Here is a 27,009-nt window from a genome sequence, read left to right on the forward strand (position 1 = left end):
AGACAGCATTATTTAAAGTTTACAGACGAGGAAACTGAGGCAGGAGAAACTGAATGGCTTCAGGGTGGCAGCCCAAGATGTCCTTTGGCCAAGTCTGCTACTTGATATAAGGGAGAGGTGATGGCCTCTAGTGGAAAGAATGGTGGATAGTGAGGAGTCCTTTGTGCTGATGCAGACTTGTCTGCTCATGAGCTGTGTGATCTTAGCAAACTCCTTTCCTTCTCTGGTCTTTATCAATAAATCATCAGCAGGTGAGCAGCTGGGTGGTGCAGTGGATAAAGTTTTGGGTCTGAAATCAGTAAGTCTGAGATCAATTCTAACTTTAGACACTTATTAGATGTGTGATCCTGGATAAATCACCTCACCCTGTTTGCCTCAGTTTCCCCATCTGTCAATGAACGGGCAGAAAAGGAACCGGCAAGCCCTTTTGGAATCTTTGCCAAGAGACTCTTGTCCCCCAAAAGAGAAATCACAAAGAGTGGAACATGACTGAAGAATGCCTGAATAATGACCAGAATGACAATATCAAAACATCGGTAGTAGGTCTCATCCCACTACAGGGATGTTTAGAGGAGTTCATGCATTTAGTAAACTTGGAGCTCCGAAGCCTCATTTAAGGATGACCTGGATTTGGTTTTCTGGGTGTTCTTTTTGGGGAGGGAAGAAAAGAAGCAAATTGTGAAATGCAGAATATTTTTTTCTCCAGGAAGCTTTAGGATCAGAACCGCTGGGAAACTTTCTAAGGAGGATCCACTGCTCTGAGAGTCAAGAAATTAATGTAATTGCTTAGAGTAAATCCCAGGATCAGAGAAGTGATCTGAACATCTTCGGATCCACAGCCCTCATTTTGTAAATGAGGAAACTTAAGTGAAGTGATCTACCTAAGGTCACAAGGAAATAATGGCTCATCCAACTGAAATGCTGTGGATTTATAATCTTGTCTATATTATAGTGCTCTCTTTTAGCCTACCTGTGTACAACAATTAGAATTTGAACTCAAGTTTTCTGATACAAAATCCAATAGTCAGTCAGCCAGTCAATTAGAATTTATTAATCTGCTTATTGTGTGCCAGGTACTGCGTTAAGCAATGGGAATTGAAAAAAAAAAACACAACAGGTAAGAAAAAGAGGAAAAAGAAAGTGTTATAGGAAAGAAAGGCAAGGAAGGTAAGGGGAGAAGAAAGGAGGGGAAACAAAGGGACAGCTCCTTCTTTAAGTGGTCCAGTGGGAGAATCAACATGCAAACAACTTTGTACAAACAAGATATAGTTCGGTAATTTCAGTTGCGTTCAAGTCTCTTTGATTCCATTTGGGATTTTCTTGGCAAAGATCCTGGAGTGGTTTGCCTTTTCCTTCTCCAGCTCATTTTACAGAGGAGATGACTGAGGCAAACAGGTTAAATGACTTGACCAAGATTACATAGCTAGTAAGTCTGAAGTTAGATTTGAACTCAGGAAGCTGAGTTTTCCTGATTCTCAGTCTTGTGTTTTGTGCGTTGTGGTGCCCTCAGTGGCGCTATAAACAAGATATAAACAGGACTAATTGTGGATAGGTCACCAAAAACTAGGAGAGACATCTTACAGAAGTTGAGGCTTTAGCTGTGACTTGAAGAGAAGCCAAGAGGTGGAGATGAAGCCGGAGAGCATTCCCAATATGGGAGACAGTCAATAAAAGTACTTGGGGTTTGGAGATGGAGTGCCATGTTTGACAAACTTCCAGGAGGCCAGTCTTGCTAGATCATAGAGTCAGGGGAGGGGAGGAAGGTGTAAGAAGATGGGGAAAATAAGAAAGGGCCATGGCACCACATTGGTTCCTGAACCCATCCTCAGATTAGTCACTGAGACCCCGGCTTCTTGAAAATGATGCAAAGGGATCAAAAGCTCTGGAGCTCCTTACCCATCAATCATCAATCAATCCATCCACAAGCATTTGTTAAATTCTTCCTGTGTTCAGGTAGTGAGGCGGTGCAGTGGATAGGAGGCTGGAATTGAAGTTAAGGCCTGAGTTCTAGTAGCTGTGTAAGCCTGGGCAAGCGACTTAATTTTTCCTAGCCTCAATTCCCTCAAATGTAAGATGAGATCATAATAGCACATTGGGTTGCTGTAAGGGTCCGGTGTGGCAATACATGCAAATACATTGAGAACTTTACAGCACTACAAAGCAATTGTTATCTTGGGGACCTTCTAGGCAAAAGAGAAAGAGGCTTTGTGTTCAGAGAGCTCGGAGAGCATCAGGGTGTAAGCTGGAAAGGCTTCTTGGTGAGTGATTGCGTGGGGGTCTGTCTTCTGAGGAACCACTCAGTTCATTATCCAATTGGTCACAGGGGATGCTCCTTTTGGCCACCGTGCTAAGACTATTTATTAAGATGTAAAGGGGATTGTGATCTGTGTTGTCACTGAGATTTCTACAGCATTTAAGGTTTATTAACTCCCTGGGGAGCCTTGCAAACACCCTGTGATGCACATATTATCCTTATCCTTATTTTCCTGAGAAGGAAAGACAAGACCAGAGAAGTTGAATCACTTGACCAAAGTCACACAGCTAATACGTCGGAAGAAGTCCAGTTTTCCTGACTTTCAAGAGTCTGGTTACAGTCCATATGTCATAATGCTCATGCTGACAAAATCTTGGATTTCAGCAGTACTGAAGAAAGTAAGATTAATTGTCTGGTCTTTGTTTGTTTCTAATTAATTAATTATTTACTTTCAGTAGGGCAGCTCCAAGACATGAGGAGTCAGCAAAGATTAGGTAAATGGTTTCCCATTCATGAACCTGGAAGTTGGAAATTCACAATCATGGATTTCCTAGAACTGAAATCGGAAATCTCTCCAATTCTGGCTTTCAAGTGTGCTTATTTTATTTCTGCTACAAAAAAAATACCGGCTCTGTTTATGAACAGGATGTTATTCTCCTAATACCCCATATTCCTTAGCTTTAATCCTGCCGGGAAATTCTAAATGAATTAAATTGGGGATGGAGTACGGGGAGAGGCAGTAATGGTCTGTCTGCCTTGTGCCTTAGTCGGACCATTGCAAGATCACTTTTACTTATAGAAACTGTATTTTTAGGGCATCCAGGGAGGGCAACCAGGTGGTGAAGGACTTGGAACTGGGTAATTGCAAATCAGGGCTGGAAAAGTGCTTTTCAAATATTTGGAAGCTTCCACGTATCTTTCAGGAACATGACAGTTTACATGTTGTCTTCCTCATTACATTATGAACTCCTAAGGGACAGGGGCTGTTTGGGGCCTTTCCTCATATCTCCAGCGCTTAGCACAGTGCTTGGCAAATAGTAGGTGCTTAATAAATGTTCTTTGCCTTGACTTGACTTGGAAGAGGGATTAGATCTGTTTCTGCTTGGACCCAGAGGACAGAACCAGACATAAAGGGTGGAAGTCACAAAAGGTAAACTGAGTCATATTATCAGGGAAAGCTTCTTTAGGATTGAATTTTTTTCTAAATTTTTTTCTAAAGTAGAATATGGTCAGGAGGTGGTTGCTTCTCCCTCTCTGGAGATTTTCAAAAAAAGGTGGGAACCTACTTGGCAGGATTGCATTGGGACTCTTAATTTGGAGGGGCAGCGACTAGATGGTTTTGGACTAGATTGGACTAGATGTTTTTGGAAGTCTGTGAGGATCTCCTGAGGTTCTCTGCTTTCCCTGCTGCACTCTTGGGAATAAACTTTCACAAATGCATTTGGGGTGGGGCAGCTGGCCCAGAAGCCTCAGAGGAGAAGACAAAGAAATGTGGAGGACCGAGGGACGCTTTGAACTCCTGCACCATGCAGTGCCTCTTGCCTCCTGCGGACTTCCTTCACCAGGAGCTCCAAAGGATGAGGGACTACAGGAGAAGGAGGCTGGGGTTTCACTGGCTGCTGCCATCCTGGCCAGGGGAGATCAGTCACCCTGGAACGATGGAGTCATCAGTTCCCTTTGACCTCCCCCTCAGCTCTCCTGACACATGGCCAGTTTCCCTTGATTTTGCTACTGGTGTTTTTTCCAAAGTAAACTCTGATTTTTTTTTAATATTTAAATATAAACCAATTGGCAGGACATGGCAAGGGCAGCTTTTACTTTATGGGAGATTTCTTAATAGGTTTCTAGCCTCCCCTTTAGCCCCCACCAAGACAATCAGGGTGAAGGGACTTGCCCAGGAACATACAGCTAGTAAGTGTCTGAGGCTGGATTTGAATTCAGGTCCTCCCGACCCCAAGACTACTGTTCTATTCACTGAGCCACCTAGCTACCCCAGTAGGTCACTCCATTTACAAATGGTTTGTGTTAGCATAATAACATAGACTTATAACTGAAAGAGACCATGACAAGTTACCTGATTCCACCTCTGGGGTTACAGTTGAAGAAACCAATGTCCAGAGAGGCTAATTTGCTTGCCTAAGATCACACAGGGTGACGGTGTCAGAGCCAGAATGCAGACCCTGTTTGTCTGACTAATAATGATGATGATGATGATTGCTATCATTTATGGTCTGAAAAGAACTTTTTATATGATCCTTAACTTTGTTATCCACTTTTTACTGATGCTGAGCAGAGTTAGGTGATTTATTCAGGATCATGCTAAAGGATTTGAACTCATTTCTTCTAGGTCACATCTCAACTTCTTTCACCATGTACACCTCTCCTTGATTTTCTTTTCCCCTCTGAGGGAAATTCATCTCTTCTGGGAGCATGACCTGGAACCATAACATGGATTTTGAACTGGAGGTCATTTAGTCAATTCCCCTCCTTGTGTATCAAGAAAAGCTGAGTCCTGTGAGAGGAACCTGGCTCGGCCAAAGAAACAGATAGCCAGGATCTGAACCCGGGACGATAAACTGTCACCACAACCTCTCCATCTCTTTGTCTCGAGAAGAACCTTCCTTTTAACTTTATGATAAGCGTATTCATCACTTATGTGAGTGAGGCGGTTAAAAAAAATGAAAAGGTTAATATATTCTAACTCATTGTCGAGGATAGAATGTCAGATCTGTCCAATTTCATTTCGGCTTGCTGCTCAATGGAAAAGATTTGATTTCTTTTGCCACTGTCCTACTATGTTCAAGTCACAGAGTGCCAGCAGCAACCCGCCGAAGACCACGGGCTGGCACCGAGTGAGCTCGAGTGGGAAGCCAGCCGCAAGGACCATCTGTTTCCGATTTCCAACCGAGCCAAGATGTGCAGTGAAGTGCATTCCATTCACCAGGCCAGGCATCTCTCCTGCTTAACTTATTAGTGTTACAAGTGAAACTATCTTTCCCAAGCAGCAGGGGAGCTATAATCATCCCAGAACATGACTTTAACACACACACACACACACACACACAAAACACACACTCACACACACACACGTACTCACGTCCAGCTAGCTTTTGTTGAAGTTATGGGCAAGGCCACTTGTAAATTTAATTGCAGCCTTCGTGGGGTTTATAAAGTACATTTATAATCTATGAGGTGGGAGGCTCGATATTGGCCGATTTCTTTCTAATCGAGCTCTCTGATATCTTCAGGCTGCTATTTGTGGGGATGGGGAGAAATGGCAAGAAGGATATATTCCTATACTAAGAAAACTGACAGCTTTTAATGATGGACATTAAGGACAATGCGGCGGGAGCCCCTGTACAGATACCCAAGTACAACTGAATGTATTTGATCGAATGTTTGGAGTCAGAGGACATAAGTGAATATCTCTGTGCCCTCAGTTTGCTCATCTGTAAAATGAGGATATTGAACTCAGTCCATGAGATCACTCTGACCCAAACTGATCCAGTCAAGTCATTTAATTTCCATTGGCTTCCTCTCTGAAGTGATGGTGATGGTAAATAATGATAATGTACAATTATGTAATAGAATGGAAATAATGGCCTCTGCAGTTGCTTCCAGCTCTAAATCGGTATTCTGTAATTTGGAAATTATCCATTGGACTCTAATCTCCCAGAAGAGAGGACTGATGCTTTATCAGTCTTCATGTTCTCCCCCGGTGGAACCCCATGGTAGAGATTTGTTGAATGGATGCTCATCAGCAAAGAACCCAAGGACTGATGCCTTTCCCTTTGAGTTGAGGGATTGAAGAGCACTTGAAGAAAGAATATCAATCAGTCCTCACAGGCAGGTAAGAGGCTTTTAGTTTTTTGATATTATCTAAATGCCAGTTGATTCCCAAGGATTTGTTATAAAAACAAAAAATACAGAGCTGAGCTGGAAAAGTAGTGTAGTATAAGGCAAAGAGCCTGACTTATAGAACCAGGATTTATGGAACTGGCACGGGGTGAAGTGGACTTTTACCCAGGGCACTGAGGGGATAAGTGTATAAAATTACATGTCTTCCTTGGAAGGGCAAGATTTTTCTTTACTAATGGGAGGTCCTCTACATCTCTATGGCTCTTGCTCCTATTTTTGCTTCAGGTACTCTGAAACTTTTGTGCTATAGTATTTTAATGAAGTCACATGATCCTTATAAGTCTCAGTTTCCCCTTCTGTAAAATGAAGGGGCCGAACTACACGGTAGCTGAGTATCTTTACATTCTGTGACTGTGGGAAGTTACAGTGCAATTAGTCAGGTAAACATTTATTAAGCACCTATTATACATCAGGATCTGGACCAAGCATTGGGAACACAAAGTTAGACAAAAGAAAATCTGTTCTCTCAAAGAGTTCAATATTTTTGGGGAACACAACATACAAAGAATTAAACAGACGTGTACTAAGCACCTACTGTGTGCCAGACACTGTGCTAGATGCTAAGGATCCCAAGACAAAGAAAACAAAGCAAAATTACAGAACAGTTCCTATCTTTGAGAAGTCATATCCTGTGGGAATGTAGCATGTTCCCAGGGGCTTCCTCTGGGACTGATGTGCAGTTTTGTTTCCACATCACATTGAGGGTTAACATGGTCAGATTCTATTAGAAACATGGCGGGGGTGGGGGCGAGGAGAAGTATCTCTAAGGTAGAACAGGAGATTGACTCTTGTTCGGGGCACATTGGCTGCTAACAGAGTTTCAAAGGGATGATAATGAGGGATCAAGGAAAGAGGAGCCCTTTTAGGGGGTGCTTAGGGAAGGAAATAAGCATTTATATCCACTATGTTATGTACATGTATATATACATATACATATATATATATAAGTTATACATATACAGATATATACAATTAAATATATGTTTATATACAGATAACAGTAGCTATAATATACATGTAAATGTTAAATACATATATGTTTTTGTAATATACTACACACATGACATATACATGTATACAACATACATAAATATTAAATAATAGATTATATTTAATTAAATAATAAGTAATAAAATTAATATATTCACTAGAAATGCAGGGAAATAAATAAATATATTGCCAAACAATTTACATATGTTAACTCATTGACTCCTCACAACAACCTCAGGAGAAAGGTGATATTATTATCTCCATTTTATAGATGAGGAAACTGAGGCAACCAGAGATTAAGAACTTGCTTAGGGTCACACACATAGTAAACAAATGATGCTGAGTTTGAACTCAGGTCCTTCCAAGTCCAAACCCAAAGTTCTATCCACTGGAGCATTGAGATCCTTAGCATTTCTTCCATAATATACCTGATTAAGAAAATAAAATGAAAATAGATCTTCCCCACATTCAAGAGCATTATGGGAAGACCACTAGAGTTAGAGATAAGAGGATGTGCATTCAAATCCTGCCTTGTTCTCTAATTTGGGCAAGTCATTTCTTTCTGAGCCTCAGTTTCCTCATTTGTTAAAAGGCACATTATGACTCTGTATCGAGAGTATGGATGAAATAGTCCACTGGGGACATCACTCTGAAAGCCTGTGATGATTAAACACATCTTCATGGGACACCTTTGGGTTACGATGCATACTGTAGTCATCTCTCCAATCTAAGTGTCAGACATTGTGAAGTCCAATTCACCCATTTTACAGATGAGGAAATGATGAATCAACAAGCAAACAAAATTTAAACCCCAAATTTGGGGCCTTTGCAATTGTCCTGCACTGTCTCAGAATCGCAGGGACTTTTCTGAGGTCATTATAGTCATTATAGTTCTCCCTCATATCCATTTTGTAGAGGAGGAACCTGGAGTTCAGAGAGGAAGGCAGACAGGGCAATGGATAGAGCCTTGGATCAGACACAATATCTGCTTGTGGTTAAGTCACTTAACCGTTATCTTCCTCAGTTTCTTCTTGTGGAAAATGGGGACAATATGATCACCAATCTCAGAGTTATTGTGAGGATGAAATAAGTTAATATTTAAAAAAACACTTCAACCATGAAGCATTAAATAGATATTATTATTGCTGTTGCTGTTATTACTAGACAACTGAGGCTAGTGTCTGAGCTTGGATTTGTGCTCAGATTTTCCTGTCCCGTCGTGCCCCGTGCTTTCTCCACTAAACCACGCTCTTTCTTTGTTGAGGACATTATAAAAAAAAATCTTTCAAAGGCTTCCTTCAGTATTGGGGATTTTTTTTCTTCTTCATCATTTATTTAATTTCAGTTGTGCCATGTGGATTTTTTTCTTCCTTCCTTACTGTGCCTTTAAAAGAAAGGAAAAAAAAAAACTACCTCTGCTTTCCTTATGTCCAATGTCACACTCCATTGGCAGCCAACACAGTGTGAATGGCACGGGAGCCCTGGGCTTAGTGGGGAATGAGGGGTGATGGGTAGGGTCCAGTTAGCCTCAGCCTGTCCCAGAGCTGGCACCTGGCTGGATGAACCTCAGACAAAAGGCCAGGGAAGCTTATTCAAGCCTTAACCTTGGCTCTGTGTCTGGGAGTCCAGTGGACCAGCACCTCCATGGGAAACTTGACTCGGTGCTCTTATCACCCTCCACCATGGGGAGAAGTAATCTGCATTCTGCTTGTCCTTTCACCTCCCCCTGATTTTGGGCTATGACTTCTGGGTAGGTGCTCTGAGGGTCTCCTACGCCCCCCTCCTCCCATGCAGGGGAAATGGAAGGGAAGAGGGACAATACTGCTATTTTTGGTCCGTCCTGCCAGTCTTGCCCCAAGCTCTGTGTGAGAACCTCAGTTTTAGGGCTACACACCACTAGGAACATCTGTCTGTCTGCTGAAGGGTGACCTTTTATGGCTCTTCAGTCCTGCCCCTGGAGTGAGACAAAACCACCTTTGGCAGCACCCCCAGAAAGGGTCCGGGGCTCAGGATGGAGGGCGGAGTGCCCTCTCCAGCTGCTGTGGGCAAGGCAAAGCCCCGCAGAGCAGCCTAGGCAGTGAATTAGACAAAAGAGACGGGCTCAAATGTCGAGACCCACATTGGGTGAACCTTGTGGAGAAATGTCTTTGCAATTCAGTTCATTGGAGATTAGATTCTGGAGATGTCAGGGAAGGCAAGAGATTATTTAGTTCATGGGTTCTGAAGCTGGGGGGGTCTGTGGATATATTTTAGGGATCCCATGAACTTGCATCAAAAGAGAATTATTTTTGCTAACAACTGGAGGCAGCTACTTATAAATTTAAAAATATGATTCTGAGAAGAGTCCCATTGACTTCTCAGGCTGCCACATGGGTCCTTGAGGCAATAAAGGTTATAAACTCCTGGTTTAGTTAAATCATCATAGGCTTATACATCCAGAGCTTGGGCGGGGAGCTGGGAAACCATCTATCTGGCTGAGGATTAGAGACTAAGTATCCAACTGACACATACCTCCTAGACCCTCGGTCTCCTCATTGGGGCTTGGAGAAGAAATATCCATCTCTTACAAATGCCCAGTATCATAAGGAGGGTTGAGTTTAGTGATCTCCGGGCTCCTTTAGCTCAAAAGCTGTGACCTATGGCATCTATAACCCCTTCTCAGATATGTTATAGCAGGGATTCCTTTTGAGTAGATTAGATGGGGAAGCCAAGCTTGCAATCAGGAAGGCATAGCTTCCTGAATTTAATTCTGGATTCAGCCACTTACTAGTTAAGTGACCCTAGATAAGTCATTTAACCTTGTTTACCTCAGTTTCCCTATCTGTAAAACAAACTGAAGAAGGAAATGGGAAATCAGCCCAGTGTCCCTGCAAGAAAATCTCAAATGGGCTCACAGAGTCAGACATGACTGAAATACTGAACAGTAAATGAGATAGCTACTGAGATCTCTTCCAACTCTCAGATTTGATGATTCTGAGACCTCACTTCTAGTCCAATTACTTTGGACCTTAATGAATGATTCTGGCTAAATTGTTAAAGTCTATTCTTTCTATTCTGCCCAAGGGCAGGTGCTAGTAGTGCTCTAAAGGAAAGTAATTTGGGAGGATTATACTAACAGTGGGGGGTGGTGGTCAAAAAAGGCTTCATGTAGAAGGCAGAACTTGAGCTGAAGCTTACAAAAGAAAGCCAAGGATTCCACTAGATGAAGGGGAAGGGGGAGGCCGGTCAGGCTTGAGGAACTGCCAAAGCAAAGGCATGGAAATGGGAGACGAGGTGTCTTGGGTGTGGAATGATGAACAGGCCAGTACAGCTGTCACCAAGTGGAAGAAGGGGAGATGGAAAAGGTAGGAAGAGGCCGGTTGTACAGATATTTAAATGTCAATTTAACTGAATTTTAAATTAATCAGGCATTTTTTGAAGCTAGTATAAAGTAATGGGGGATTTATCTGGTAAAAGGGACTGTGTTTTAGAAAAAAAAAAACATTCTGTCCCCTTTGTGGAGCAGGGAGAGACTTGGGTTAGGAAGACCAATTTGTAGGCCATTGACATGGGCAGGATGAACAAGGATGAGGGCTTGCAGAAGAAGGGGAGTGGCTATATGAGTGCAGTGGAGGGGCTGAGAAAGAAAGAGACAGACAGAGAAAGAAATACAGAGAGAGAGAGAGAGAGAGAGAGAGAGAGAGAGAGAGAGAGAGAGAGAGAGAGAGAGAGAGAGAGAGAGAGAGAGAGATAAGAAAGAGACAGACACAAGAGAGACAGAGACAGAGACATTGAGAGAAACAGAGAGTTAGGAAGTCTTAGAGACAGAGACAGAGACACAGAGAGACACACACACAAGAGAAAGATAGAGAGACAGTAAAGAAAAAAAAACAAGATTTAGCAACTGAATGGATCCGCAGGGGTTGGGGGGGAAGGAGAGTGTGAATGAGGATAAAAGGATGACAGTAAAGTTGATGCCCTGGGAGATTGGAAGTCCAATGATGATCTCACCATCAATAGGGAAATTCTAATGGAGTGAGAGTTTGGGGAAAGATAATGAGCTCAGTTTTAGATTTGTTTGGGCACCGGGGTATAAAACGACAAAAATGAATTAGTTTCCTGTGCTGGAAAGAAATTTACATTCTACACTGATGAAAATGAACATAGATGAGAACAGAGGATAGATATAAGATCTTGGTTTATTAATACAGGTGTACCATATTTAATATGTATTGATCAACCTGACGTCTAAGGAAGGAGGTGGGGGGAAGGAGGGGAAAAATTGGAACAAAAGGTTTGGCAATTGTCAGTGTTGTAAAATTACCCATGCATATATCTGGTAAATAAAAAGCTATAATTAAAAAAAATTAAAAAAAATACAGGTGTACGTACCATCAGGAAGGCAGCTCGATATCTCAATGGTTAGAGTGCCAGGGCTGATGTCAGAAAAAAAAAAAAAACCTGAGTTCAAATCCAGCCTCAGACACTGACTAGCTAAGCAAGTTATTTAACCCATTTGTCTCAGTTTTCTCATGTATAAAATGAGCTGGAGAAGAACCACTCCACTATCTCTACCAAGAAAACCCCAAATGGGGTCACAAAGAGTTGGATAGAAGTGAAATACCTGAACATATTTGGAACTTAGTGTGATTGTTCAAGTCCCAGCTTTCTGTAATTAATTATTTTTGTTTTTTTAAATTATTTAAATTAATTAATTTACTTTAATTGAAATAAAATTTAAATAATTTATATAATTATTAAGGTATAACTCTAAGAGGAGCATATCTAGTTTTGTATTTACTTTCATTTCCCGATACATTTAAGACTTGTGATAAGAGAAATTATAGAGGAAATCATCTACAGTAAACTTTATTCCTTCTAGTTTTAAACTTCTTAATGTGGTCATTGGACATTGTGGCTAAGTTACATTGAATAAGAGCACTTTAAAAACTTTTGGTGAAGGAAAAAAATCAATTTGAATTTTTATTATTAGAAAATAAATCCACATTCACACAAACATAAATATACATAACAGTCATAGATAGGCTCTATCTTCATTGCAAATACACACCAATATATATTTATATTAATGTTCTCATTTCAACCTTACATAGTTCTTTTCCCATCTAAAGATGCCAATGGTTTGCTAAATCATGGTAATTCCATTCAGTTGAAAAGATTTATAACAGCTCCTGGAATGACTAATACACAATTTCCAGGAGAGATAACTGGATCACCCAAGGTAAGTCTCTGATAATTACTATATAATTACATGCTTTTTGGTACCTATGGACACAAGCAGTGTCTGAAAGAATGTCAACTTCATTCCATCAACTTATACATTATTCACCTTTTCTGCTCAAATTATTGGATTTTCATTCATTTATTCACATGCTTGCTAATGGTAGGATCATTTTCCCTAGGCTAAAAAAATAATAGACTCTGATGAAAAACAACTTGGTCTTTCCTTTACAATATTTCCCCAAAGCAAGTTTTATTTTAAGACATCATTCTGATTTCTAGTTCTTTGGCAGATTTATTTGCTTATATGATGTTGAGGGTATTTTTAAAGATTCGTAACTCCCATCTGGAGACAAATCAATGGGATATGGATTGGAAGAGTGAGTCATCCATAAACGAAATGCAAGAGAGATTCCTATGAAGTGGCAAATTTAAAATGAATGGATTGTGGATTGCATTGGTGTGGTTAAAATTCACATGTGTGCTGACCATAATCCACCTGTACCTTCTCATCATGTGCAATTGTTATTCGTATTCCCACATTAGTTCATGATTTCACCCACAATAAATTAATGTCCCAATTTTTCCATATCTTTTCCAACATTTGTTGCTTTCCCCTTCAATAATTTGGGCTGATTTAACGATATCACAAGATTATTTTAATTTGCATTTCTTTAATCAATAATCATTTAGAGCATTTTTCTTTATTTGACTATAAATTGTTTTTAATTTCTTCACTGAAAAACTTCCTATTCATATCCCCATGCTAGAAAGAAAGCTCCAGAGAACAGGGATAATTTCCTTTTTTTAAAAAAAAAATTATCTCAGCATCTCCTATTGTTCTTAGGACCAATTTAATTAATGTTTCTTGAATTGCATTGATTTCTTCAAAGAAGTTTCACAGTAAATTCTGGAAGGTCTTTTTCTCTAACATTTGCCATTTCTTGCTCCAGCTCATTTTACAGATGAGGAAACAGAGGGCAACTTTCCCAAGGTCAGAGGCAGAAATTGGACTCATGATTCCAGCTCTTTATTTGTCAACACTCACTGTTCTTATAGGACTGAACCTCCCCATCTTCCATTCCAAAATGCTTCCCATGTGAGGAGTATAAGTCTTCTTGTTTTATCTCTCTACAGCTATTTACAATCAGAAGGTCAATGAAGAAAGTTAATTATTTTTGTTATAGTTCAAGGGATCCTGTGTGATTTTGATGTATTTCTGGCAGACATCTTATTGGAGGATAGCCTTAGAATGGCATTTTGATCTACTGAATCTATTTAAAAAACAATTAATAGACAAGCACAACGGGATCTTGAGTCCTTTATATCATTTAATCCTTTGTGTGATGGTAAAGATTCCACCTGCAAAATCCTGTCTGTTGATTGGGTTTGGGGGACTCAGTAGCCTGGGGAGGGAAGGAGCTTTAAGCAAGGTAGCAAAATCATTTTAAGATTTGCCACCCAAGGACCCCCAAGCAACATAATGCCTTGTGGGAGCCATTTAAGTACTTTGTGAGGGATGAGATGGTCTTCTGCCTGGTTCTCTGTGTCTTGAAGGCTGTTTCTTCTTCCCCATTCACAAATCAGCTTTCTATGGTTCCACCTTCCCAGAGTAGGGGAGAGAAAATGATGTCCCTTGAAACAGGCTTGTTCAATGAGGCAGTGAGTTAACAAGCACTTATTGAGTGTCTTTCTCTGGGTAGAGGACTTCTAGTGTGTCCTTTTGCCTTCTGGGACCCCAAGCAGAATTCACAAAGAAGATCTCATATTTAATTTTAATCAGAAAGAAACTCATGACCAGGGGGAACGGTCCTGTTTTTGCACCGAGGCTCTTGGACACTGAAACGCCAATTTTTCTTACGTTTGATTCATGACTGGACCCAGCTGTATGAGTTGACTTGGTACCCCATGAGCCTACAGGGCAATATCTCAATTGGTTATGCATCGAGTCTGTTCTCTTAGAGTAGACAAACACTGATGATCTCATAATGAAAGAACATGGAAGGTTAGATCTTTGAATAGTGCGTTTTAGAGCTGAAAAGGGACTAAAAACAAAGGCAATTGTAGCCACATCAACAAGCATTTATTAAGTGCTTACTGTGTGCCAACCATAGAACATGGTCATGTCATCAGAGTTAGAAGGAATCTTTGAATCTAGAATAATAGAATCTAAAATGAGAGAATATTGGATATTAGACCTGAAACAGTCTATAGAACAGAGATTCTTCACTTTGCATGAGTGTATTTGTGTGTGTGATAGATCCCTTTGCCAGACTTGTAAAGCTTCAGAATAAAGCTTTAAGGTCAATAATAACAATAGCTAACCTTTATGTGATATATTAAGGTGCTATTTTTATCCCCATTTTACAGATGTAGATACTGAGGCTCAGGACAATTCTAAGTATGGGGAATTTTTTTTTTTTACTGAAACCAGCTTAAAATCTGGCTCTCCATAATTTGATAAATATGTAGCTGAGAAAGCTTTGAATTTAAGACTTTGATCTAGTACATCACTTAGATGCCTCTAAAAATAAAATGCATACTGTTACAAAGGCAACTGGGTAATTTGAAATATAGGTAGCAAAATATTTTAAAAAGAACAACACAAGTTCATAGACCCGGGGTCAAGAACTCATATTTTAGAGCACCCTACCCCATACCCCCTCCCCTTCCCAGAAGTTATCTTAGAACAAAAGATATTAGAACATTGACCATGGAAAGAATGACTAAACACAGAACCTTTTAGAGCTGGAGAGAATCTTAGAACATAGAATGTGTTAGATCCAGAAAATGCACTGTTGAGATGGAGGGAAACTCAGAATGGAAGGTTCTAACTAGACTGGATCTTGGAACATAGAACATTTATGTTAGAACTAGAAGGCAATCTTAATTAATTAATCCCTTCTTTTCCAGAGAGGGAAATTGAGAGCCAGAGAGATGAAAGTTCATGCCTTAAATTGCACAGTTGGTAAGAGGCAGGGCTGGAAAACTGGGCTCTTGCCTCCCACTGCCCCATGCTGCCTTATTTGAATTTGAATGACCTGCTCTCTGCTGCTTCCCTGCTGAGAGACACAATGGCAGCTCATCTTGGGTCACCTTTGTCACTGGGCTTTGGAGGAGAAAAGGGAGGAGACTGAGGATCCCATTTCACATTATTTAACCTGGAAAGGTGAGGACCTTGCAACCTGAGCTCACCTTATTTTTGAGGATTGTGGTCATCATAGAATGACCGTAGAACCACAGTCAGAATATAGGAGTTCAGATCCCTGTTTTGTTTGTTTGTTTGTTTGTTTTTTTAATCAGTTGTTGTGAACATCTCATCTCTAAGCCTCAATTTCACTTTCTGTACAATGAGGATAATTGATTGATTGATAACTTGCACAAGAGAGAGGCAGATACTCGGATGGAGTCTGGAAAGGAGGAGGTAACTTTCCTCTTTGTTGTGTCATGTGTGACTCTTGTGGCCCCATGGACAGTATCACACAAATACTGTCCGTGAGGTTTTCTTGCAAAGATACTGGAGTGGGTTACTATTTCCTCCTCCACTTTATTCACTTATTATTATTATTATTATTATTATTATTATTCAGTTAACCCCAAAGGATGCAGGTGGTCCAGTGGAGAGAACACCAGCCTGGAATCAGAAGTTCAACTCCAGCTTCAAACACCAATTGTGTGACCCTGGATAGGTCATTTAACTGTTTGCCTCAGTTTCCTCATCTGTAAAATGAGCTGGAGAAGGAAATGACAAACCACTTTGGTATCTCTGTTAAGCAAACCCCTAATATATCTGAAACCATCGACAACAGCAGCAGTTAATTAAGTTCCTAAGACTTTCCTCGCTAAGTCATAGCCAGATTGTTTTCTGGTTGGTTGAAGAGAATTCTCCAGGTGATGAAAGCAGAAATATTTTGCAGAACACTTCCTCCTTCTCTTAGAACCCCAAGGCTGGGATCATTCTAAGAATCGTTCTAGAATCATTCAAATCTGGGCTGAAGGGCAGCCTGCTCTATGGAAGTCCTTTGATCCTCCCCTGTGTTCCCCACCCAGTGTTTTTCCTCAGTTCCTTCCAAATGACTTTGTCAATATCCCATTTATATTTACATGTGTACTACTGTTGTCTTCCTCAAAAATCTGTGTATCACTGTACTTAGCACAGGACCTGGCGATCCATCCATCATCAATCAATAAACATTTATTAATTAAACAGCTAGAGCTCCGGGTACTCTAGGCACATAGTAGGTGCTTAAAAAAAATACTTGATTGATTAATAGGGATAGTAGTGAAGGAAGTGCTTTCTAAACTGTGTGAGTGACTAGCTCCCACTTGGACTGTTGGAACACCCACTCAGGCAATCTTTGCTCCCTCTAATTCATCTAAAATACCATTTCCAGGTGAATTTTTTTCAAGCAAAGCTCTGATCAGGATTATGTATGTACTTGTTTCCAAACCTTTTGGGGTTCCCTGTGCCTAATCAATGAAATGCAAACCCCAGCTTGGCATTCATTATCCTTCATAATCAGGTCCCAATCCCATGAAAGCTTCTGGCCCACTCCCCCCTTCCATGGGGGCCGTTCCCCAGCCAACCTAGGGCAAAACTGTTTCTGGAATTCCCTGTCTGTACTTGGGCTTAGGGTCTCTCCAATTGGGACGACTCACCTCCATCTGTGGCTGTTGATTGGTAAAGTACAATACAAATGTTAGCTACTATTGTTATTATTATTATTATTAATTATTCCCAATGTCGTATCCTTCCTCAGGCTTTCCCTGAGAAGTCCCATGTCATGGTGACCTTTGACTCAGGTGACTCTTAGTACTTTTATGACCTTCACTGGGTCAGTCTCTGGACCTCCATTAATGAAGTTTGCAGGTTCATAGGATTTAATGCACAATCCTATATGCACACTCAAGTACACAGAGATAAACAGAAACATGGTAAAACATGTAAATATGCACATACATAAGTACATAGAGACACACAGAAACATTTCAACAGAACATGCAAGAACATATATAAAACATACACATACGTGTACACACGGGGCACACACATGAACATGTTACAACAGAAACATGCATGCACACACCAAGACACATACATAAAACACATAGTGACAGAGATACACAAACATGCATGCACACACAAGGACACAATCTTTCAAGGACAAAATAAGCCTACAAGCATATTTGCAGGTGCAGGTACATACATGATCACACACACAGAATCGGACACAAATACTGAGACACACAGATAGGATACACACGTGAGCATCACTTGTATATGAATGAATGAATTAAGAAGCATTTATTATTATTCAACATTTGCATAAATACACACATCTGGAGGTAAAGGACATCCCTCACCTTCAAACACACAAACATGCAAAACCAGTCCTAAACAGAAGCGTGTGTGTGTGTGTGTGTGTGTGTGTGTGTTTATGTGTGTGTAGACAAACCTAGCCACCCAAGCACAAGCATGAAGGAGTGAAAGAAAAATGGTGCATTAAGGACTGACTTTGCACCTACAGAGATACACCCTCAAGGGGACCCAGACTCTCGACCAGACCCATGTGGCTTAGGCGGACACAGCCGCACGCCAGCGCCCCCAGAGCCTGGTTCACCCTGGCGCACATAGGCCCAATCCCTTGGCACCCAGGCCTCTGGCCCACTTGGCAACGTCAGCCTGGGACAGAATAGTGAGCCTCGCTTTCAGGCCGACACAAAGTGCCCTTTCTTGCAGTCGGACCAAAGGAAGGCCGGCTGGGCCAGACCTCCCTGAGCCCGGCTCCTCGGTTGTATTTCACAGGAAGCATCGCAGCTCTTCCACAGATAAGTTTCACTGAGGAACAAAGGCGGATTTTGTTTGGTGCTCCAAGAATGATGCATTCAACCTGGGCTTGGCTTTTCAGACACATTTCTTTCTTCTCCTTCCCAAGTCAAGCTGAGCAGCTTTCAAATTCATTTCCTCATCCCTTCTGAAGGAATTTAGAGAAATTTTGCACTCTCTTCCCCCAATCCCCAGCAGTTTCTGGGTATTTGCTGGCTGTTAATATTTGCTGAATTTGTTCAAACAATCCTACTTAGATTTAGAACTGGAAAAGACCTTGGAAATCACCTAGCCCATTTTATAGGTCAGAAAACTGAGTCCCAGAAACATGTCTCTACTCTCTGTCATAGTAGAGAGTGGTTCTGTATTCTCCAACTCTATGAGGGCAGAGAGCCATTCTAACCATCTAAGAACAGTGACATGATCCGGTGGGTGATGATGGCTGTCATTGGAAGCCCTCACTAAGTTCAGGGAGCTGCACTTCCAAGGCTGGCCACACGAGGAGTGTAGTTCGATGACATCATTTTGGGAGGGGGCCTTCAATACTCATCCAAATACTCTCCATAATGCTCTCTGTCTCTGGTCCTTAGATTTCCTCAATTCACAATAAACATCCTTCATCTAATTTAACCTGTTCATTTTGAATATTATCTAGATCTTCTACATGTTCTAGTCATGGTTTCAATCCCATCAAATCTCAATGATACTTGATCAAATAGACCTCTATTAGAACCTCTGTTGTGGTCCATTTTTTGTGTATTTGTGCATAAGCATCACATGATTTTTGTGGATGGCTCCTCTTTTGTCTTTTGACTCAGCTGCTATTCTTCCTCTATTATAGCTACTCTTCAGGATGCTTCCTTTGTCAAGATGCTTCCCCCTTCTTTTTTAGTTTAAAGCTGCATTCTAAGGCCCGTGGGACTTCTCCATCTGTCATGCAGCCAAATCTTCCTATTTGCGTTATCTCCTCCATTAATACGTGAACTTTTGAGAGCAGACTTGTCTTACTTGTTCCCAAATTCATCCCTTATTTCACTGTACTACACTGCCTTCATGGGGAGTGTCCACACTGACAAAATCCCAATCTTGGACACATTGAAGCAAGGATTTGGTTATTGAGAGGTTCTTGTACTTTGGGAACATCTGCATAATAATCGCCGCTTGTTTATTTGACAAATATCTAGGAATCACTATGTATGTGCCTTTACTCAGTGGAATTATTTTCTAATGGTGGAAATTTAGGCACTGTGACATATTAAGTAAGGAAGATGTTTTTGCCCAAGGGAGCCATTCAGTTTCCTTCAAATAATATCACTTACATGGCCCCCCAATATAAGTTCATATTTTAAAAATTCCTTAAAATTTAGATAATTTTCCTCACAAATTAAATAGCATGAATATTTGTGTGGTTCTGAGAGTTAAAGAACTTCCCTGAGTTCTTGTCTTAACTAAGACTTGAACTCATCTTCAGAATTCAAGTCCTTGCTCTTACGGCTAACCCTGTGGATTTTTCATCTCCATCCAGCTTCAGCCTCTGCTTGTGTATAAAAATATGTGCTGAGGAGTGGAGGTTAAAGAGGAAGGGAAACTCCTCCATCCCTTGATGGAAATAGATTTCTCTTCCCCCAGCTGTGTATTCATAAGTCCTTATCTTTCAGGTTCCTGTTTTTTGAATCATTTTCTCCTTAGGAATTGATTTTAGTTAAAAGAAAATATTACTTAATTATATAATTCTTTTCCCCTTTAAGGATCCTTGGAGAGTGAAGCTAATCTGATCCCAAATATCCCAGGGAACAATGGATAATTAGTTATAGACTTGCTGCTCAAGCTATAGTTTACAAATATGCCTTGAGCTGGATGGGACAGAGGTTTAGCAGAGGCAGCTGCTAAACCAAAAAGGCAGCATCAGCTATTTCTGAAAGCCCTCTTTATCCTAGACTTCCAAAACCTGAAGACAGAGAGAAATAATAGGGAAAGACTGGAAAGCTATTTGAGGATGAGATTATGGAGGCTTTTAAATGCCAGATTGAGGAATTAGGTGGCAGGTTAAGGGATAGCTCTCTATTATGTGCCTTAGTTAATGTTAGAATAAATTAAAAGACTGAGATTCTAAAAAAATTGTTTCAGATATATTTACAGAAGAAATTCACTTTTTATATGGTTTCAAAGAAACAGAAAGCAGAAACACACTAATGAAGTAATGACACTCTTTCTTTTTTGCAATCAGATTCACTTTCTTGGAGCTCTTTCCTCTCTTTTCCATTTGCACTAACATCATTCCAATTCATGGAGTTCAGTTTATTTAGAATAACTTTCTAACCAGTCTGCCTGAAGGAATGAATGAATAAAAACATTTATTAAGTGCTTTCTATGTAGAAACCACTGTGCTAAGGCCTGGGGATACAAATAGAACAGCTCTTAAAGAGCTCACATTCTAATGGAGAAACAACACATTTGGAAAATTTTAACTCCAATTTAAGTGGAAAGGTCCTATGATCCTTAAAGGAGTGTAGTGGCAAAGTAATTGGTAATCTATCTTCTTTTTAGATTACCTCTATGATCCTTGGTGTTAATAGGGTTAATAGGATTCTGAAGGGGCATATGTATCTGCTTTTCATATTAAAATATAAAGGGATCATTCTTTTTTTTTTTTTCATTCTCTTATAATTGTTCACTCATGTTTTTTTTTTTCTGTGTCTTTTGACTTATGAATTTATACTTCAGAATTTCTATACAAATACAATCCTTTCATCATGAATGGTTACAAGTTCTCTTTCATTGAAGATCCCCAGGATTATGTTTGGTTTTGCTTGGTACATTATTCTTGGCTGTTATTTTATTTTATGTTTTTTTTGTCATCCAGAGTATCATATCCAAGATCTCCTGTATTTTAAGTTGAAGTTGTTAAATCTTGTTTGATTTTCACTGTGGTGTCTCAGTATTTGAAAGCTTCTCCACTACCTTCCAAGTAGTTTATAATGCATATATTTTCTTTGACTTGAAAGTTCCGGATTTTAGCTATAATGTTCATTTTTTTTTCAGGAAGTAACTAATAGATTCTTTCTATTTTGACTCTTCTTATTTGGTTATGAGCATTCTGGACAGTTTTATTTTAAGATTTCTTAATATAATATCTAGTGGGTTTTTTGTTATAATGCTTTATTAGTTTTTCTTAAATAATCTCTTCTTAATCTATTTAAAAATATTTTCACATTAGTCATGTTGTGAAAGAAGCAGAACAAAAGGGAAAAACAAAAAAAAAGGTGAAAATAGTATGCTTTAATGTGCATTCAGACTGTATAGTTCTTTCTTTGGATGTGGATAGCATTTTTCATCATAAATATTTTGGAATTGTCTTGGAATGTTACATTGCTGAGAAGAGCTAAGTCAATCATTGTCGATCAATCCAAAATATTGCTTTTATTGTGTACAATGTTTTTCTAGTTCTGCTCATTTCACTCAACATTAGTTCATGTGAGTGTTTTCAGGTTTTTTTTTTTTTTTTTTGCTTTTTATCTAATAGTATTTTTTTCAATTACATGTAAAGGTAGTTTTCTTTATTCACTTTTATTAGATTTTAAGTTTCAATGTTTTCTTCCTTTTCCTCCTCTCTCCTCTCTAAGACAGTAAGAAATCTGATACAAGTTACACATGTATAATCATATTAAATATATTTTCACATTAATCATGTTATGCAAGAAGAAACAGAATAAAAGAGAAAAACTACAAGTATAAGCAACACCCCCTCCCAAATTGTATGCTTTGATCTGCATTCAGACTCTATAGTTCTTTCTCTGAATATGGATAGCATTTTTTTTTATCATGAATCTTTTGGAATTGTCTTGGATCATTGCAATACTGAGAAGATTAAAAGTGCTGATCTTCTCACAATGTTGCTATTACTGTATACAACATTCTCTTGGTTCTGCTTAATTCACTTATCATCAGTTCATATCAGTTCAGGCTTTTCTGAAATCCACCTGTTCAGTAGATTTCTTATAGCACAATAGTATTCCATTACATGCATCTACCACAACCTGTTTAGCCATTCTACAAATGATGGGCATTTCTGCAATTTCTAATTCTTATCACAATATAAAATAGCTGCCCTAAATACCTTTGTACATGTAGATTATTTTTCCTTTTTTTATGATCCCTTTGTGATACAAACTTAGTGGTGGAATTGCTGGATCACAGGGCATCCATAGCTTTATTGTCCTGTGGGCATAATTCAGAATTGCTTTCCAGAATGATTAGATCATTTCACAACTTGACCAACAATACATTCTCTATCTATATTTAAATAAACTTTTTTTTTCTATGAGATTCCTTAAATTTTCTCCTCCTCCTCCTCCTCCTCTTCCTCCTTCATTCTGATTTTTTTTTTTAATATCTATTGTTGTCTCATAATATCACTAGCTTCTATTTGGTACATCAACATTTTTAAGGAGTTTATTTTGGGGATTAGAATTGGACATCTTATTCCAATATATTTCCCTTTTAATTTTTTTCTTTTGTAGTTCTAACCCTCCCATTTTCCCATTTACTGTTCTCATTTGATTTTTTACATTTTAACACTTTTAAAAATGCGACTTTATCCTTTTTTAGGCATTCTATTTGAATTTGTGCCCAGGTATTAACACATTTTCCCTAAACTGGGGTTATACTCTTTTCTCTCATACACAGGTCTCTGGTGAAAGTGGGCTTAAATTTACAGCAAAATGATGGTGAGACAGAAAGCACATGCAACAATAAAAAGGGACGCCTTGTGCATCCTGGAGTTGAACTTCTTTTTCTCCTTCAGAGAGTGCTCATGAAGCTGTAGCTTCTTCTGGGTTCTGAAGGTAAATTTTTTTGGGGGGGTAGGGGTGGGGGTGTAGAGTCTGTAGGTGACATTTCTCCCTGCTTCAGGTTGGCAGGATCTTTAAAAGCTATTTTTTTACCCATGTAGTTATACAATGGCTATATTTCTACATACTTGCATTTTCTCTAGTTTCCTTCAGTGTACTTAATGTTTCTCTGATAATGTGGCCAATGAAAATGAAGATGAAATTTCAAATTCTTTATGATCCCTTTGCCATACAATATGCAAATGGATATGTACAAAGCAACGTGCAAATAGAATAAATACAAAATAGCTAGCAGAGGGAAGGTTCTAGAATTAAGACGGGTTGGGGAAGACTTCCAATAGAAGATAAGATTTTGGTCGAGACTTAAAGGAATCAAAAGAGTTTCCTTACTTTTCAGAGCCTGAATTTAAGTGAGAATTGTAATTCTCAAACCACTTTGAACAGAGAATTATTTTCATCCATAGGAGAATTTATTTAACAGACAAATATCCAAAGTCAGAGTTTTTTCTACTGTACCATGCTGCTCTTCTCTTTCACTTTGCAAACCAGGAAAATGATGACCAGAGAAGGTAACTCATTTGCCAAGGTCAGAAGGATAAAGGGAAAGTTTCAAAGTTCACAAGTATAGGATGGGAGAAGTCGGGTTATGCAATGGGTCCTATAGAAGGTATATTGGTCATTTCTGTAGAAGATAGGATGAAAGTAAAGCCATTGCATGTTATGGCAACCCCCCAATGCTATTCCTACTCTAGGATATGTTACACATGTCCAAATTCATCTACCTGTCCTATCTAGCTCATATTTTGTCATCATTTCCATAACAATTATGTAAACTGCTTTATCAAACATTTGCCAAAATCTGTTGAAACCATCTTTAACATTCTTCCAATGCCCTAAAATGTTTAATAATCCCATGAACAAAGAAACAATCTAGTCTGGTCTGTTTTGTTCTTTATAGCTCCTTTTCTAAGTGTTCCCTCACTATTTGATAATGTGTGCTATATCTTTTTTCCCCCCAGAAATTAGAGTCATATCCCTGGCATGTATTCTCCAAATCTAATACTTTGTCCCCTTTCTGGAAAATCAGGACAATATTTACCCAGACCTGTGATGTCTGTCTTTTATTTTCCATAATACTTCTAATATAAATGATGGTGAATGACTAGAGGACCTTCATGAGATAATATGAAGAAGAGATTATTAATTAGGTGTGATCTGCACTGATGGAGGGAGGACTGGTACCATGGAGTTCACAGATCCACTGAAATCTTTAAATAAGTCATAGTGTACCCAGTGCAATGAGCAGAGTGGTAGGTTTTTTTTTTTTATTTAGCATAAAATCACTTTATTTAAGTAGCTATTAAGTGAACAATATTCATTGAGCTTCTCTTGTGTTCAAAGTTCTGTACTAGAATCTGTGAAGAGTAATACATGAAAATTCATTTTGTATTGTTGTAGCAACCACAATCATTAAGCACCTACCATGTGTCAGACAGTGTGCCAAACACTAGGGATATAAAGGAAAGCAAAAGACAATCTCAAAGAGCTCACATTTTAATGGGAGAGACAGCATGCAAAGTGTATGGAAAGTTTGGTCAAAGAAAGATTGAGATATCCAATGGAGGAGGGCAGAGAAGAGGAATAAGGAACATATTATTAAGTTAGAGGCAATGTAGCATATTAGATGGAGAGCTGTACTTGATACCAGGAAGACTTTAAGTTCTATCTCTAACTGGCTGTGTGACCCTGGACAATTCCCTTCACTTCAATCCCATGGTCACTCTCTCGGAATAATTGTCCCTGAAAAGGTATTGACTTGCATCAATAGAGGAGCATCTTTATACTAATGAAATCTTAGTCCCAGTCCCTTTCCTTATTCTTGTTGTTCTTTTGCTCCTATATATTTACTCACTTGTTTTATGTCCCCCTAGAAATTGTGGGGACACAGATTCTAAATCAATTGTAGGGACACAGAACTATGTTCCTTGAGGGTAGAGATCATGTTTACTACATGTTAACATATATGACACATAAGTGACTGGAGTTGGTAACAGCTGGAAATTGTGATGATGGGGTTCTGAGAGCCACTAATTATCGCCTATATTATTTTGGGCAAGACCAATTTCTCTCTGAGCCTCAGTTTCCTCCTTTGTAAAATGAGGGGATTTCTTGATTTCTATTCCAACCTCCAACTCTAGTCTTTTCATGATTGATTTTCACTCATAATGAAAAAACAAGGGTGTTGGAATGCTCGGAAGGGAAAACAGTTTAATTGGTTGAGGAGATTGTTATCACCTCAGACCACTCCTTTTGTTCCTTGGGATAGATTCCCTTCTCATTTCATGAAGATTCAATTTTATTTTTCTGTCTTAGGAAGGAAAGCTTTGATAAGAAAAGAGTGAATCAGAAGAAATGGCCCCAGGATTTCAGTGGGTTTCTGCAATAATGGCCCCATTGTTTTGATCTTGGGAGTATGAGTGGAGCATTATTTTCAGTGATGGGAGCCCTGTCTCAATCACCTGAGAGACTGCATTATGTATTTGAAAACCATTTTATAATGTCCCTTACAGGAGTGTAGGGCTATGGTCTCTTTGATGTGGTACTGTAATTTTGTACAATCATGTAATAGATTAAATTATACCTCAGCTAACTTGAAATCTGGGGATAATACACACCAAATAAATGTATCTCTAATCCTCCTGTATTTGGGATAGTTTCCATGCTCTTATTTATTTTTTCCAGGTTCCCCACAGTGACATATTGAATACTGAAGGACACGATGAATCTTCTTTCTTTTTTTTCCAATTCGAATGACAAATCACCATCCTGAGGTGTGTGCGACAGAAAGAGAAGAGGTTCTGGGCATATGAAAAGTCAGCAAAAAAGCTTCTTCCTGAAACAGAGCAGTAAGCATGACGCAGTGAAAAGACTTCTGGGTTGGAAGTCAGAGGCTCCAGATTTTAAAATCAATCAGCCATTTAATATACATTTAGAAAACATTTTTTATGTGGCAAGGCACCAGACGAAGTGTTAAAGATATGAATATAAAGTGACACAGCGCCTGCCCTCAAGGAGTTTACATTTGATTAGGAAGATGCAACATTTATTGGAGCTTTAGTTTCATGATCTTTCTAAATGAGGAGGTTTGAGCTAGATGACCCGGATCTAAATTCTATGATATCATGTAATTCCAGAGTTGGAGGTCACCATAGAAACTATGTCATCTGCCTGAGATGGGGTCCCCTTGAGAACAGCTCCAACAAGCAGTCATTTTGCCTTTATTTCCTCTGTTCTTCTCTAGCAGCCCATTCTGTTCTGAGACATCTCCAAGGATCTTGGGATTTCACACTCTCCTATTTCTATTCTCTTCTCTCTGCAAGCCTTCCACATAATTTCCCCCAATTCCTTTTCATCAAAGGACTTTTTTTCATATTTTAATAAGAAAAAGCAGGGCTTCCTGTTCTGACTTTACATTTCAGGACCCATATTGCCATCTCCCTAGTCTCTTCTCCTTTCTCTATTCTCTATATAAGAGGTAGTCCTTTTCATGGTCAACCTTTTATGTTTATCCTTAATTACATTTTCTTCAAGCTTCTCCTTTTTCTTGGATATTTTGGGACATATTGCTGTCTGCTCTGCCACTGGGGTCACTCTTTGCCACCTGGGAGGACTGTCATCTGGTGTAGACATTTTGCTTTTCTCACCCAGAAAGAGGGGGGCTGCAAACAACTAGGAATAGGAAATATACAGGATAAATTGGAGATAGTCTTAGAAGAAAGGCTCTGGTATAAAGCGGAAGTGAGATTTGGAGAAAGCCAGGAGGCCAGAAGCTGGAGATGAGGAGGAAGAAAATTTCAGCACATGTATTGTAGATACATAAATTATCTTGTGTGAAGAATAGAAAGGAGATGACTGTCACTGAACTGTATAGTTCTTGGAAGAGAGAGTGT

The 27,009-nt window shown here is 39.3% G+C and overlaps 1 protein-coding gene across 2 annotated transcripts in view; it reads left to right on the plus strand.

Moving 5' to 3' along the window:
• LOC141541558 (RNA polymerase-associated protein CTR9 homolog) overlaps positions 1-27,009 on the plus strand; it is a 101,790-nt gene that overhangs the window by 6,958 nt on the left and 67,823 nt on the right. Inside the window, exons 2-4 of one of the 2 annotated variants that reach the window (XR_012481837.1) lie at positions 4,602-6,104; positions 22,896-23,053; positions 25,802-25,890. The gene's annotated coding sequence lies outside the window, so the exon portion shown is untranslated. Of the gene's footprint in view, positions 1-4,601; positions 6,105-22,895; positions 23,054-25,801; positions 25,966-27,009 lie in introns of both variants that reach the window. The other variant, XM_074265781.1, reaches the window with a different exon arrangement.

This window comes from Sminthopsis crassicaudata, chromosome 4 (assembly GCF_048593235.1).
Source record: "Sminthopsis crassicaudata isolate SCR6 chromosome 4, ASM4859323v1, whole genome shotgun sequence".
Lineage (NCBI taxonomy): Eukaryota > Metazoa > Chordata > Mammalia > Dasyuromorphia > Dasyuridae > Sminthopsis > Sminthopsis crassicaudata.